General features: G+C 32.3%; 1 pseudogene; it reads left to right on the top strand.

Annotated features, from left to right (window-relative positions):
* The first annotated feature begins 1,264 nt into the window (after window positions 1–1,264).
* LOC107946140 (G-type lectin S-receptor-like serine/threonine-protein kinase At2g19130) lies at window positions 1,265–4,767 on the top strand (annotated as a pseudogene).
* The last annotated feature ends 10,486 nt before the right edge of the window (window positions 4,768–15,253 follow it).

A 15,253-nucleotide genomic window follows, 5' to 3' on the forward strand; every position in this document is an offset into this window, starting at 1 on the left:
TACAATTGCACATAGATTGTAGAACCAGTAATTGAATTTAACCAAACAAATTTAACTATTACTTTTTGGGATAGGATTAAAATTTTAAAATTCAAAAAGTATTGGGACTAAAATTGATCCATTCAAAAAGTAAAAGACTAAATCCATAACTTTTACAAAGTATAGGGACTAATAGCATAATTTTACCTAAGATGAATGAGTTATGGACACAATAAATGGAGTCTTTCTTAATTCTTCCTTGGGACATTGGATGTGATAGGGTAGTATGGTAAAGTTTGGATTCCAATTATAATTTCACTCAAACATTTTGCCATTAGGTCAAAATAATACTTAACGCTCAATAAATGCTCCTATTGTGAGTTTCATGAATGAAGGGTTGGACCCGTGCTATTCCAATTACATTTCTCACTTTCATTCATTCACAGCCACAAGTCACATGTTTCTATACTTAAAAGTTTCATCATATCTCCATAAATAAAGTAAATAGATTACATTAGGATCCTTGAAAAGTAATTTTATTTGATTCAATCTTATCTCCAATTATAATCATGAGATTAACGGTATAAAATGCAATCAAATATGCTAACAAATAAAACAAGTTATAAAACCTGATCAATGTCAAGTGCAGTTGTAACTTGTGTTACTACTCTTGAAATTTGTCTTAGAATTCTCCCCATTTGATGTTTTTGACCAAAGACCTACAACCAATTTTCTCAAACAATGAATGCAACATTAGCATCAACAACATCAAGTTTCAGCTCCCTCTCAAACATAACTTACTCTTCCCCTTTATTGGACAAAAATCTAAAGTAATTTCATGTAGTTGCAATTGAAGAAACATCTTCATTAGCTCAAGTTTCATCAACCATACAAAGTAATGACAAATTTAAACAACATCATGAATAAACAGAACAATTAACAACATAAGCAAAGCAAAGAAAAAAAAAAACCTCCCCCTTAGTAGTACCATTAAATGTTATCATGTTAGGAAGTATTATTTAACATATTATCAAAATGTCAAAATGTTATCATGATAGTGAAAAATAATTAAAATTAAAAATATAGTTTAAAAAATTTATTTAATAATTGAATTATATGTAAAGTGGTAATTTATAAAAAAAATCCCATCAATTTTGAGTTGATGTCGAGTTGACTCGTGACACCAGTTCAATCAACTACATTAACAATATATAAATGATATGGGTGAAAAAGATTTTGTGTGTAAAAATATTAAAATTTATAAAAAAGATAATATCAAACAAAAGCTCTGGTACAAGTGGTAATGTAATGTTAAGGTTTTATAGATTTTAGTGTGAAGAATTCAGAAAGAAAGAAGAAAGATTGTGAGAGGTAAGTGAAGTTTCTCAAATAACTAGTTTTACAGTCTTGTCATCCGAATGAAATAGGAACGTGGAACGATGATATTTGGAAGCCTAAGAAAGACAATGCCATCGTATTCTTCTGGTGTGGGGTATGGAAGATTAGGACCGTATCTCACATTCACAGTCACTGGGGTAATTTCACAAAATGGTCCTTTCAAATTCAAGGTTGACCCATTCATATACTGAAAATCTAGAAATACTAGAATACAATAGCTTCGACTTATCTCCAAAGCTGTACGTGAAAAACATGGTTACTCAGCTTTCTAAATTGCTCATGTTCTGTGGGGAACAAACAAAGGCCATAGTTGTCTTCTTCACAAGCTTTGATTTGATTTACACACCAATAAAGCTACTTGCTCATAAACAAAGGCCATAGTGTTTTTCTTCCATCTCTCGTGGAGAAATATCTGTCTTGTTTATTTTATCAGTAACTCTCTTACAGGACAGTGCCATGGAGAAGATGAATATCCCATGGCTGATACTTTCCCTTCAAATCTTCATCTTCTTTTCTCTCAACCGCCAACTCGCCTTTGGAGCTGACACCATCTCAGCTAATCAATCTCTGTCCGGGACTCAGACCATTGTTTCATCGGGTGGGCACTTCGTGTTGGGGTTCTTCAAACCAGGTAACTCTTCCAACTACTACATAGGCATGTGGTACGGAAAGGTCAATCAACAGACCGCTGTTTGGGTTGCTAACAGAGAGATACCACCAGTCCACGATATACACTCTTCTGAACTGAAAATATCTAATGGTAACTTGGTTTTGTTCAACGAATCCCAAGTGCCAATTTGGTCCACCAATATTAGCTCAAGCAGCTCAAATTCTGTAGTAGCAGTTCTTGAAGATGGTGGGAATCTCGTTTTAAAAGATGGGCCGAAATCACCGACGCCATTATGGCAAAGTCTTGATCATCCCACTCAGACATGGCTTCCTGGTGGTAAGCTTAGCTTGAACAGACGAACCAATCAAAGCCAGCAGCTAACCTCATGGAAAAATTCGGAAGATCCTGCACCGGGTCTCTTCTCCCTTGAGCTAGACCCCAATGGAACCAATTAATCTTTCATACTATGGAATAGGTCCGAACAGTACTGGACAAGTGGAGCTTGGGATCCACAGAGGAGGATTTTAAGCTTAGTTCCAGAAATGAGACTGAATGAAATCTACAACTACAGCTATGTTTCCAACGAAAAAGAGAGTTATTTCACTTACTCGCTTTATGATCCTTCTACTATATCTCGATTTGTAATGGATGTTTCGGGGCAGATTAAGCAACTGTCATGGTTGGAAAGCAGCCAGCGGTGGAGTTTGATTTGGTCAGAACCGAGACAACAATGCGAGGTGTATGTCATTTGTGGTGCTTTCGGCAGCTGCAATGAGAAAGCTCTGCCATTCTGCAACTGTTTGACAGGTTTCGAGCCCAAGTCAGAAAGCGATTGGAATCTGAGCGATTTTTCTAAGGGGTGTAAAAGGAAAACCCAGCTCCAATGTGAAGACCCCACTCTTGCCCATGGAAAGAGTGATAAATTTCTAGAAATGCCCAACATAAAATTGCCTCAACATGAGCAGTCCATGACCGTTGGGAGCATTTCGGAATGTGAATCCACCTGCCTCAAGAATTGCTCTTGCAATGCTTATGCTTATGATAGTGGTGATTGTAAAGTTTGGATGGGAGATGTCTTGGATCTGAAACTACTTACAGAGGATTCTAGCAATAGACGGACTATATATATCAGGCTAGCGGCATCTGAGTTTTCAAGTTCGAGCAATAAAAGTGGAATAATTATAGGAGCAGTTGCAGGTACAGTGAGTGTAGTCCTATGCCTTGTAGTGTATGCGATGTTGAGATGGAGGAGGGGAACGATGAGAAATCCAAAAGCAGTTGAAGGTTCACTTTTAGCTTTCGGGTACAGAGATTTACAGATAGCAACCAAGAATTTTTCCGAAAAACTGGGGGGCGGAGGCTTTGGCTCTGTTTTCAAAGGAATGTTGGCAGACTCGAGTGTTATAGCAGTGAAGCAACTTGAGAGAATCAACCAGGGAGAGAAGCAATTCCGCACAGAGGTAAGCACAATCGGGACTATTCAACATGTAAATCTAGTGCGGCTACGTGGGTTTTGCTCTGATGGTGCGAGAAAGTTATTGGTATATGATTACATGCCAAAAGGTTCTTTGGATGCCCATCTCGTCCATGAAAGCAACTCTGATGCTCTAGACTGGAAAACCAGGTACCAGATTGCACTTGGTACGGCTAGAGGCTTAGTTTACCTTCATGAGAAGTGCAGAGATTGTATCATTCACTGTGACATCAAGCCAGAGAACATTCTCTTAGATGCTGAATTCTGTCCGAAGGTAGCAGATTTTGGACTGGCAAAGCTTGTTGGGCGGGACTTCAGCAGGGTCCTGACAACCATGAGAGGGACGAGGGGCTACCTTGCACCAGAATGGATTTCAGGTGTGGCCATTACACCTAAAGCTGATGTGTATAGCTACGGGATGATGCTTTTTGAGATTGTCTCCGGAAGGAGAAACTCCCAACAGTCTGAAGATGGAAAAGTTAGATTCATTCCAACTTGGGCTGCTAGCCTAATAACAGAAGGCGGCGATGTCCTCAGATTGAATGGAGTAGACCCTGTAGAAGAGATATCAAGATTATGTAAAGTGGCTTGTTGGTGTACCCAAGATGCAGAAACTCAGCGGCCATCAATGGGTCAGGTAGTTCAGATGCTAGAGGGGGTTTTGGATTTGCACCTGCCGCCGGTTCCAAGATCTCTCCAGGTGTTAGTAGACGAGCAGGAGCACGTATTGCTCTTATCCGAGTCATCCTCAGCAGAGAGTTCTCAGAGTCGGAGTTACATCTCAACTCCCTCTCACGCTAAGAGCTCCACATCCTCAACAACTTCATAGATCATGAGAAGCATCGCCTGGAAATAAGTTGAGGTAGTTGGGGTTCCTCATGTTTGTGTATGTATATATATATTCAGAGTTTTTTCATTAAAAAAAGGAAGGTCGCAACTTGAGCAGAGAGGGTTGCAAATTATACTAAATAATCGAATGTTAGTTTTTCAAAGACGACTATGTGGATCAATTTGGGTTAAATGCCCATATAGCTCAAAGCTAAATGCGCATATTTTAACAGCATCAACTTGTTCTCCTGCACCTTCCTAACCAAGGACAAGAAAGTGCGATTTTAAGATTATGCCATTGATCCACTGATTTGGCCCGACTTGCTTGTTATGTGCATCATCTTTGGAATTTTGGTCACCAATTTGGACTACCGAAACAAAGCAGTGGTGCCCATGCAAATTTATGCATTTCAAATCTGTGTACTTTTTAAGAACAGACAAAATAAAAGATTACGCAAATATAATATATTTTTTTCAATGCTATCATTTATGTATGGACGTGGAATAAAATTTTTTATAAGATATCCTTACAATATATTAAGTAATTAATTTTGTATATTAAAATTTTAATGAAAAAAATATAAAATAAGGCAGCTAGGCTTGTAAATTTCTCAACTGCTGCCAATTTTTAAGCAGCATTCAACTGGATAAAAAGGTTTCTACTGAAATAAATTCTTTCCCTAAAAATGTTCATCTTCAATTGATTAGCCTTCAAAAATATATGGTTTTACATATATCCACATACCTAAACCCACAATCACAGAAAAGTCGTACCACATTAACTCACTGTATACACGATATCTAGATTTTCAACTACATGCTTCATATCTATATAAAAGGTCTAAAAAACCTTTTTCATGCTAACATCTACAATACCCTTCCATTTACATTTTATAGGAAAATGGTTAATGTTGAATTTTAACTTTTATGCTACACTCAAACTTTAGATTATATAATAATAGTTAAATTTAAATTTTGATTCCTGTGTTGCACTTTAATTTTTTTTATATAATTTGGTACCTTAATTTTTTTACAATGTCATTAGCTAGCTCAAATATTTTGTTTTGATTAAAATGTTGATGTAATTTTTAAGAGTTATTAATACTATTAAATTTATTTGTTAAATTCAAATCCTTTGCAATGTCATTTCTTTTTATACGGCTACTAAGTGAGTTTTTTTTTTATTTCAAAATGTTACATCAATGAATTTAACAGAAAAAATTTAATGGTGTTAACAATTGAGTCTAATTTTTAATTTTGAAAAATAAAGGGACTAAATTTTTAAAAATAAAAGTGCAAATACTGAATTTCAAATATATAATGAGTACAATGAGTTGAAGTATTTTTTTTAATATTCAAATATTTACTCTACAATTTGACCCAAAAAATAATTATTAATTAAACGAACGCGAAGCGTGGTAGGATCCATACTAGTTTGTTGTAATCAAAGAATCTCTCACAAGAATTCTCGTAACTTCTTACGGTCTGTTTGGATAGTACAAAGTAATTGAATGAAAGTGTAATTACTAAGGTAGTAATTACACTCTCTTGTAATTACAAAGAATTGTAATTCCCTAGACATATTTGGCGGACAAAGTATAATTACATCGTAATGTCATATGTCATATTTGGTGGTACGAAATTGTAATTACATAATTACATAATTCAGATTTAAAAAAATATACATTATTACTATAAAAAAATCTAAATGAGTAACAAAAATTAAAATCAAATCATCATTTTGATTTGCCATATTTTTTCTATAAATAAACTTATTATAACACTTTTAGTATTTTATAAAACATAATTTATATTTTATAATATACTTTGCAACCATAAACTTTTTAGAATTTAAATAATATAACTTTTGTTATAACTTTATAAAATACATATAAATTACTTTTTTATAATATAATTTTTTAATATTTATATTATGGTTTTAGAAATTTTTGGTAATAACCATCCCAAATAGTCATATGTGTTCATACTTACAAAATATTTTTTTATAACTTAAACTTGTACAAAAATAAATTTCTTAAAGTTAAATAATGTATGTTTGAAAAGTCATAGATAGACCTATTCATGGGTCGGATTACCTGCCCAGGCCCGAAGGCTTGCCCGAAATTTGAGAAGGTTTGAGTAAAAATATTAGGCCTGAAAATGGGCTTGGGCAAAAAAATTGGGCCCATTTAAAATATGAGTCGGGCTCAGGCTTGAACATTCAAGGTTCGAGTCCAGCCTGACCCATTTTTAAGTTTATAATATTTTATATTATGTTATTTTTATATATTATATAATTTAGAACACATTAAAAAAATAAACATATACAAAATATATAATGCTACTGTAATGTAAATATTAAAATAATGTTAAGATGACTATATAAAAATTTTCAATAAATAAAAAATGTATAAAATTATTAAATATTAACATCATATAATATAATATTTAAAAAAATTAAAAATAATATGGTGGGCCTAAAATGGGCTTGGATTAGTCTTTTGCAAATATGGGCGGGTTTTGACAAAATTTTAAGCTTATATTTTGGGCCGGGTCAGGCCTAGACAAACATAAAATATGTTACTATCATGCTTAGGCCCTGCCTGACTCGGCCCATGAACACTTCTAGTCATAGGGTAATTGAATTTGGATCTAATTGTCCACTTAATTACTTCAATTCTCACTCTCCCTCCTAAAAATTGGAAAGTGTAATTAGATACTCCAATAACAATAAATTCAGTAAGACCCTTTCAATTACAATGGTTGCCCAAACATGTCACTCCTCTATAATTACAAACAATTACATCTAAATCCAATAACTAAGTAACTTCCCAAACACTACATTAAAGTAATTAAAGGAGCCTTCAATCCATAATAACAAAACATTGCTTCATCTCCATAATCTTAAGTGCATATTACATTTCTAATGATAATTTTTTCCTTTAATTTCGGGACTTTAGTTATCCAATGCTATTTAAACAACCTTGTTTCAAAACTTGTTTAAACAGTTGTCCAGACATATTTTTAGGACAGCTAAGTCCAGTATAATGTAACATCCTCACTTTAAAAAAAAGAATATTTATGGTAGAAGTCTTTGAATAAGTGATCTATAAATAAATAGTAATATAAGAAATTGTGATCATTTTTAGAGAAAACTGTCAGACTTGAAAACATAGAGACTTATTAGTAGGAGCATGTGGTTAATTTAAAAGTTTGGTATCGAGTTTAGGGACTAAATTGAATAAATTAAAAAATTATAGGAATTAAAATGCAAGTATTCCATTTTTATTTTGATGAAAAAGACTTGATAACAATTTTACCATTACTTAAAAAAATCAATAGTTTTACGATGGCTTTTAAATGATATTAGTAGGAGCATGTGGTTAATTTAAAAGTTCAGTGTCGAGTTTAGGGACTAAATTGAATAAATTAAAAAATTATAGGAATTAAAATGCAAGTATTCCATTTTTATTTTGATGAAAAAGACTTGATGACAATTTTACCATTACTTAAAAAAATCAATAGTTTTACGATGGCTTTTAAATGATATTTTTATTAATAATAATATTTTATTAATTGATATTGCAATACATAAAAACAGAAGAGACTTCTTGATAAGCTATAAAACTAACATATTTTAATCTCATTCTTAATGCATTTTTGGATGATTAATTATGTAAATTAGTGAATTTGATGTTCCTAATCCTTTAAATTCATATTTCTATACTTAGGAGAGCCCTTGGGAGCAAAAAGAGCAAAAAAGAGCCAAAATTGGACAAATAGAACTGTTTCTAGGATCCACATGGGCTGGGCATTTCCACACGGGCTGACCACACGCCCATGTGCCAGCACGTGTCAATATCGCACCCTACTTCCCAAATACGCAGAAAAATCAAATTTTTAAGCTTTCTGAGCAGTCTAAAGTCTATAAATACCAATTAGAAGAGGATCTAAAGGGGCACTCAGAGAAGATCAAAGAAAGCACTCGAAGAACACCATTAGAATTAACTCAAAAGCGGATCTCTCTCAAGATCGAAAATCTCTATTTAATTTCTTTCAAATTTTTATTGAGTTTCTTTATGTCTTGTGGTTATTCTGGCTTTGAGATGTTTTCATTCAGGATTATGAACTAAATTCCCTAGATATCTAGGGAAGATAAAACCTATGATGAATCTTATTATTTGATTTCTGATTTACGCGATAAATACTTTATTATTGTTCTCAATTATGTATGCTTATTTCTTGTTTTAATATTTCTGAGATATTAATTCAAGTTTAATGTGCTTATTTCAGTGGAGCAAAAGTCCCTGTTTAAGAGTAGATCTAGTATAATTGAGTGGAGTTGAATGCAATCCTAGAAATAGAACGACATAAATCTACCGGATTAGAGTCAAATCTAATAGAGGAATCCATAGATCGATTTAATGTGACAATAGGGGTTTTAATTAGAAAGAGATTTCAATTAATCAACCTAAAGTAAGTTGTTCTTCTCGAAAGAGATATTAACATAATTTAGGGATTTCTTATAACATCCCGTAAGTAAGGGATGTCGGGAAATATACTTCTGGGACCACGCCTTTGAGTATCGAGTTTAAAAATATTAATATTATAATTTATGAGTTACTTTAGAAGTAAATTGAATATTAAATTGATAATTTTAATTGCTAGGGATTTAAATTTTATTATAAGAAAGAAATAGCTGCAAGGACTATTTAATTAAATAACCCATTTTGTTTTGGTCAAACGAAGTTAGTGGTTATGTATGAGAAAAAAATATAGATATATAGATGATATCATTAATAATTATAATATGATAACTATTATATATGTAAGGGAAATATATAAAAGAAAAAGAAATAAAGTAAAGAATAAAATAATAATAATAATAATAATAATAATAATAATAAGAGATAAAATATATAGTAGGTGAAAAGAAGATAGGGGAATGGAGTAAAATTTTCTTTTCTTTTCTATTTGCTGCCGAAAAATAGAAGAAGAAGGGGGAGAAGGGGATGTTCAGCCATGGGTGTTTAATGCATGTATAAAATTGTAAGTAATGTTTAGCTATCTTGGCATGAAATTATGTTTTTTTATGATATAATGCTATGAGCTAGTTTACCAAATTTTAAGAATGAATGGAAATTGTGAAAGTTACCATGGATGAGAAACTCAAAGGTTTGGGGTTATTTTGTTGAATACTAAATGTTTTTGAGGTGATGATTGAGTATAAATTTTGTAGACTAAATTGGTCATATTGGGTGGTGATTTTATTGATAATAATTCCTAGGGACTAAAGTGTTGTAAATTCAAAATAACATAGCTTAAATTGTTAATTTTGTGAAGTAAAGGGACTATTTTAGTGGACTGTTCTTATGCTGGAAAATTTGAGACTTATTTTCTAAGACCATTAAGTATATAAAATATTTTGTGATATGAAATTGATTAGCAATAACTAGAAATGAGTTAAATGCTATAAATAAATTTAGCAAGGTATGACTTCATTAAATTTAGGGTTATTGTGGTTTGATAATAAATTAAATGTATAAGTAATGAATTATTGAAATAAGAAGGAAATATGATTAATTAAATTTGGATGTTAATAGTTGAGATGAATAAATGACAATTGTTGTTAAATGAGAGTATGAACTATAATATAAATTTGATTAATTTTAGTGAAAACAAGAATGGTATTAATTGAGCTAAATTGTTAAAAATAGATCAAGAGAAGAATAGAGCGAGTATAAGTCGTGGAAAGGAGAAGACCACTAAGTAGATATTTGTCATATTTTGGCAAGTTCGTGGACTCGAACTTAATATTCTAATTACTATTTAAATTAATTAATGCTAAATTAGCTCTTGATATAAAATGTATGTATATTATCAAAATAAATGTTAAGGAAAATGAATGAGGAATTTGTGGAAGTAAATAATTGTACAATCATTGATATATATTCGACTAGAGCTAGACTCACTATAGATTTTGTCAAGATATTCAACTAGCGCTGGGCACAATCTTTGTCAGCTTGTCTGACTAGTGCTGGGCACACAATCGTCAGTTAATCCGACTAGCGCTGGGCGCAAACACCGTTGGTTCATCCAACTAGAGCTGGGCTCACAATTATTATCGTCAGTATACCCGACTAGCACTGGGTGCAAATAGTGTTAGTTTATCCAACTAGAGCTGGGCTCACATTCAATACTGTCGGTAAATTCGACTAGCGCTGGGTGCAATCTTCTTTGCGGTTTACCACTAGGCACCGGGTGCCACGACACTAATAGATGTTACAATAAAGTCACTTGAATTATCGAAAGAATCGAATTCTTATTTGGTTAAGTTAGAATTTCATATTAATGGTGACTGAAATTGTGTTTAACTAATAAATGGAACCTATTAATGATAAATTGATTTACATGTTGCAGGTTAGATAAATAGTAGAATCGAACTCGGCATCTCGCAAGAATCCCGTACTCAATGTTGGTGATGTTTCCTTTTTGTGTTTTTGGCATGTACCTAGGATGTAAATTTAATGTTAGCATCCATTTTATTTATTGAACTTTAGGTATATGATTTTGTAAATGTAAATAGTTGTAAATACATGTTTGAAGTCTTATGCTATAGTGGAAGTAATGTTTGCTTAAATGAATTGATCATTTTGGTGATTTATCTAGATTGGTTGTTTGATAGGTAAAGTGAAACAAATTCTTATCACTTAGGTTGTGAATTGGATAGGAATGATATAGGTAGGTTGTGCATTTAATAAATTCAATGGTTGTATATGATGATGTTACATGTTTTAAGCTTGATTTTAGGTGGGTTTGAATGCCTATTATATCATAGTCATATGCATATTGTTAATTTTAGGTTGATATCAAGTTGGGTGAGAAATGTGGCTTGGAAAAATGACCTATTTTTGTCCACACGGGCAGCAACATGGGCGTGTGGCTTGGCCTTGCAGAAACGGGACGTGTGGGCCCCACACGAATGAACCACACAGGCGTGTGAGAATATTAGGCCAGGCTGTGTAATCCATTCGGCCAAGGCCATTTCGGGTCGTATGGGCCCACATGGACATGCAACATAGGCCTGTGGGCCCATTTTCACTGTTTGACTACTAAGGTTACACGGGTCGCCCAAGTCAACTATGAACCTACTGTAGGGATAGTAAGGATACCTAGACCCCTAATTGACTGAAATGATTGAAAGATTGTTGTATGCCTATATAAAATAGATATGTATGTTTGTATGTTGAGCATCATATATATATTATTCTGATTATGCATGATCCCATGACATGATTGTATGATGCATTGCATTGGGTTGGGGATTGATATTGATTGGAGGAAGTGTACTGAAAGGCTTTTAGCCTAACTTACTAGCAGCTCAGCTGCAATTACTGTCTAGTGCCGCATTCGATACTACTTGGAGTGTAGGATTGGGTGGGTTGATTATATCCTCACATGGAGTGTAAGGTTTGACAGAGATAGAATGTAGAGGCTGGTTGGGTAGGATTTTATAACTGCATAACTGTCACTGTTACTGTACTATGATGGGCCAAAGCCCTAATGCTTACTGATACTGAAATGGGCATAGGCCCAAACTGAGATTATCCGTTATTGTCTGTTTGTTTGCATGGGGAATTACACTCTGAGTTTACGTAAACTCACCCCTTCTGTTTAATCTGTATAGGTAATCTCTAGACATAGGCAGTTTGGTGCAACGGAGGACTCAGCGGTGGCCACACGACCTATTTTATTCGACTTAGTACTTAATAATAATTTTACTTTTATTTTAGGGGTATTTTACTGTAATAATGGCTTCTTTGGATTTTTACTTTTAAATTGGGTTTTTTATTTTGTTTTGACTTACATCTGCTAGTAGTAGGGATAATCAAGTTTTCAAAACCAACCAAACGTTTTAACAAAATACGCACAAATATGCTAACTGTTTTAAAAAGCTACTGGAGATCTCAACAGAAAATGTTTTAAGCAAAGTTACGGTTTTTTAACACGAGCATCAGTTTTCAAACACACTATCATGTGACATCGTCAGATTCGACCATAACTTCAAGCCGGGTTTGGGGTATTACATGTCTATTTTTCTGTGCTCAAGTAGTTAGATTCATTAGATTGTTCTAGCAGCATCAGAAGGACCAAAGTTCAGCTTAAACAATGTTGTGAAGAGTTTACTTTACTGTTGATGTAAATGGCATGTACCTAGGCTTATATATATAATATTATGTCGTAAACTAAATTTAAATATTTTCATTATGTTTTCTTAGCTGGTATTTTATAACTAATGTTTTGATAAAATAATAAAGCGTAGAAATCTAATTTATTGATATGTTTTGAGAAATCATAGTGCTGGGAATTGATTTGGGAGATAATTTAAATGTGGATATTTTATGAAAATCTTAATTATTTTGTAGGGGGTTTTACGTAAAATAGGTAGAAATGCTGCCGAAATTTTTGTAAAATAATTTTACCAATATGTTTCCTTTTCAAAATATAAATGAAAAAGTGAGTTGCTTCGACAACTAAATGTGGCATTTTATATTCGGATCCAACAACTGGGTCAAGTATAAGGTGTCACATGGTCAATTTTTATTATTGGCCCCAATTCCCAAAGGGGTCATGAGCAGTCCTAATTCTCAGAGGGTCGTGGATTACTCTAATAACCATCGTTGTCGAACAACTTGGGGTGGCAGATTCATGTATCTGGTTATGAATCTAAACCTTAGAGCGGGGTCTAAATTGAAAAAAAAAAGCAAAATAAAAATTTAAATTTATTTAAAATTTCATATTGTGTGAATTAAATTAATTACCCGATTTTGAATTTTATTAAAAATTTTATTTTTATTCAGTTTATCAATATTGTAATATTAAAGTTGATTAATATTAAAATTTCCTTTTATTGTGATGTTATTAATGATATTTATAATTAAGTTTTAATTTACTTCAATCAATTAATTTATGTTCAATACTTATATAATGATTTACATGATATTAGCACCACTGAGCATAAAAATTGCTCAGTGTACTGTTTGTCTATTTTTTCATGCATAGGTGGTTGGATTCGATAGGTCGTTCTAGCAGCATCCAAAGAATTAAAGATTAGCTCAAACAATGTTGGTGAAAATTTTATTTTATAGTTGATATAAATGGCATGTACCTAGGCTTGTATATTTATATAAAATATTGTGTAGTAAACTGAATTTAAATATTTACATTATGTTTTCTTTGCTAGTATTTTATAACTAATATTTTGATGGAGTTGTAAAGCATAGAAATCTTGTTTATTGGTATGTTTCGAGAAATAGAGGTGCTGGGAATTGTTTTGGGAGATGATTTGAATGTGGATATATGGTGAAATCTAAATTTTGCAATTTTTTTTACGTAAAATAAGCAGAAATGCTGCTGAAATTTTTATAAAATAATTTTACCACTATATTTCAATTTTGAATTGACTTTACTCGGTTTAAAAGACTTTATTTTGGGATATTTATTAAAGATATTTCATGAGATATATTCAGCCTTTACTAAGAGTTTAATGTCTATCAAAATTTGGTTAAAGGATGCTTGTCTTTGCGTATAAATAGATTGCTAGTGAACTTTTCTGTTGAGCTGTTTAGGAGGGTTAAACGCTGATTGTTTAGGGATTTCTTTTTGAGAGACATATTGTATGTAATGAAGAATTTTGGGAGGGTAATTTGTAACAATTTGGGTTCGTTTCTGAGGATGCGATTATTTTAGGGAAATGATAAATTGGTCTTAACCAAGAGTTATATCTGAATTGTGTTAACAAATATCGTGTACTAATTCTCTCTTCACTTATCCATTTGAGTCGCATTTTGGATTTGTGTTAGATTACTTTCCATCTCTTATCTGTTGACTGCATTTGTTTAAACATTTGTTCCAATATCAACCTAAACATTATTTGTTTGAACAAATTTTATAATCAATTGAAAAAAAAATCCCAACCTAATAATACCATAATCAATGTTTCTTTTTGTTTTAATAGACCAGATTCAATATAATAAAAACAGAAAAACAAAAATCAAGATGAAGATAAAGATAAATACCATCTTCATAATTGTTATTGATTGCTCTGCGCCATCAGCCACATTTTAGAACTAAATTACAATCTCACAACAACAAAATCAATCTATAGTCTTACACAATTTGGGGCACGCAACAACTTTTGTTTTTCTTTTGTAATATTAGCATAATGGTATGGGTTGGAGCAGGTTTCAGAAACTAAAATGCTATGGTATTACTTCCTATCTTAGACCACCATCGCACCACCTAATCATTTCTAATACATGAGTTTTTCAATCCGAATCTCTTACAGAAAATCCATAATTTTAATTGCGAAAATCTAAAATAAAAATTGATTGCGAAAGAAGAGAAATCAAGAAAAATTGAATATTTTTATTAGGCTGATCTAATTTAGATAAAGTTTGTTACGATTAAATGTTGTGTTTGAGGTTACTATTTGTTGGTTCTTCTGTCATTTTTTTTTCGATGAGCGTATATTAATAAATCTAAAAAGAAAAAAATTTCAAGTTGAGATATGAGATGAAGAAGATGATTGGAAATAAATTTTCTTTTTGCAAATTCTAAGTTAAAGTTTGAGGAATTTTTGGGTTTTTTTCAACTATTTATTATTGTATTTTCTTTTGTTTGGGTTAATAGTTAGTATTGTGCAAATTATATTTTAGTCCTTTAAAATGGTATGTAATTAGAGGTTTTTGTGGGTCGGGTCAAATTGAGCTCGGGTCAAGTCCATGCAAGGTATCTAGGCTAGTTTTATAAGCCTCGGCCTGATCCGAAAAATGACCTTATTTTTTTGCCCAAGTCTGACCTAATTTAAGAAAAGTAAACCCAAGGCAGGCCTACCCATATTTGATTTTTTTAGATTAGTTTTATTTTAAAATAAACTTTTTTAAAAATATAATACACTAAGT

This window comes from Gossypium hirsutum, chromosome D12 (genome assembly GCF_007990345.1).
Source record: "Gossypium hirsutum isolate 1008001.06 chromosome D12, Gossypium_hirsutum_v2.1, whole genome shotgun sequence".
NCBI classification, from domain to species: Eukaryota; Viridiplantae; Streptophyta; class Magnoliopsida; order Malvales; family Malvaceae; genus Gossypium; species Gossypium hirsutum.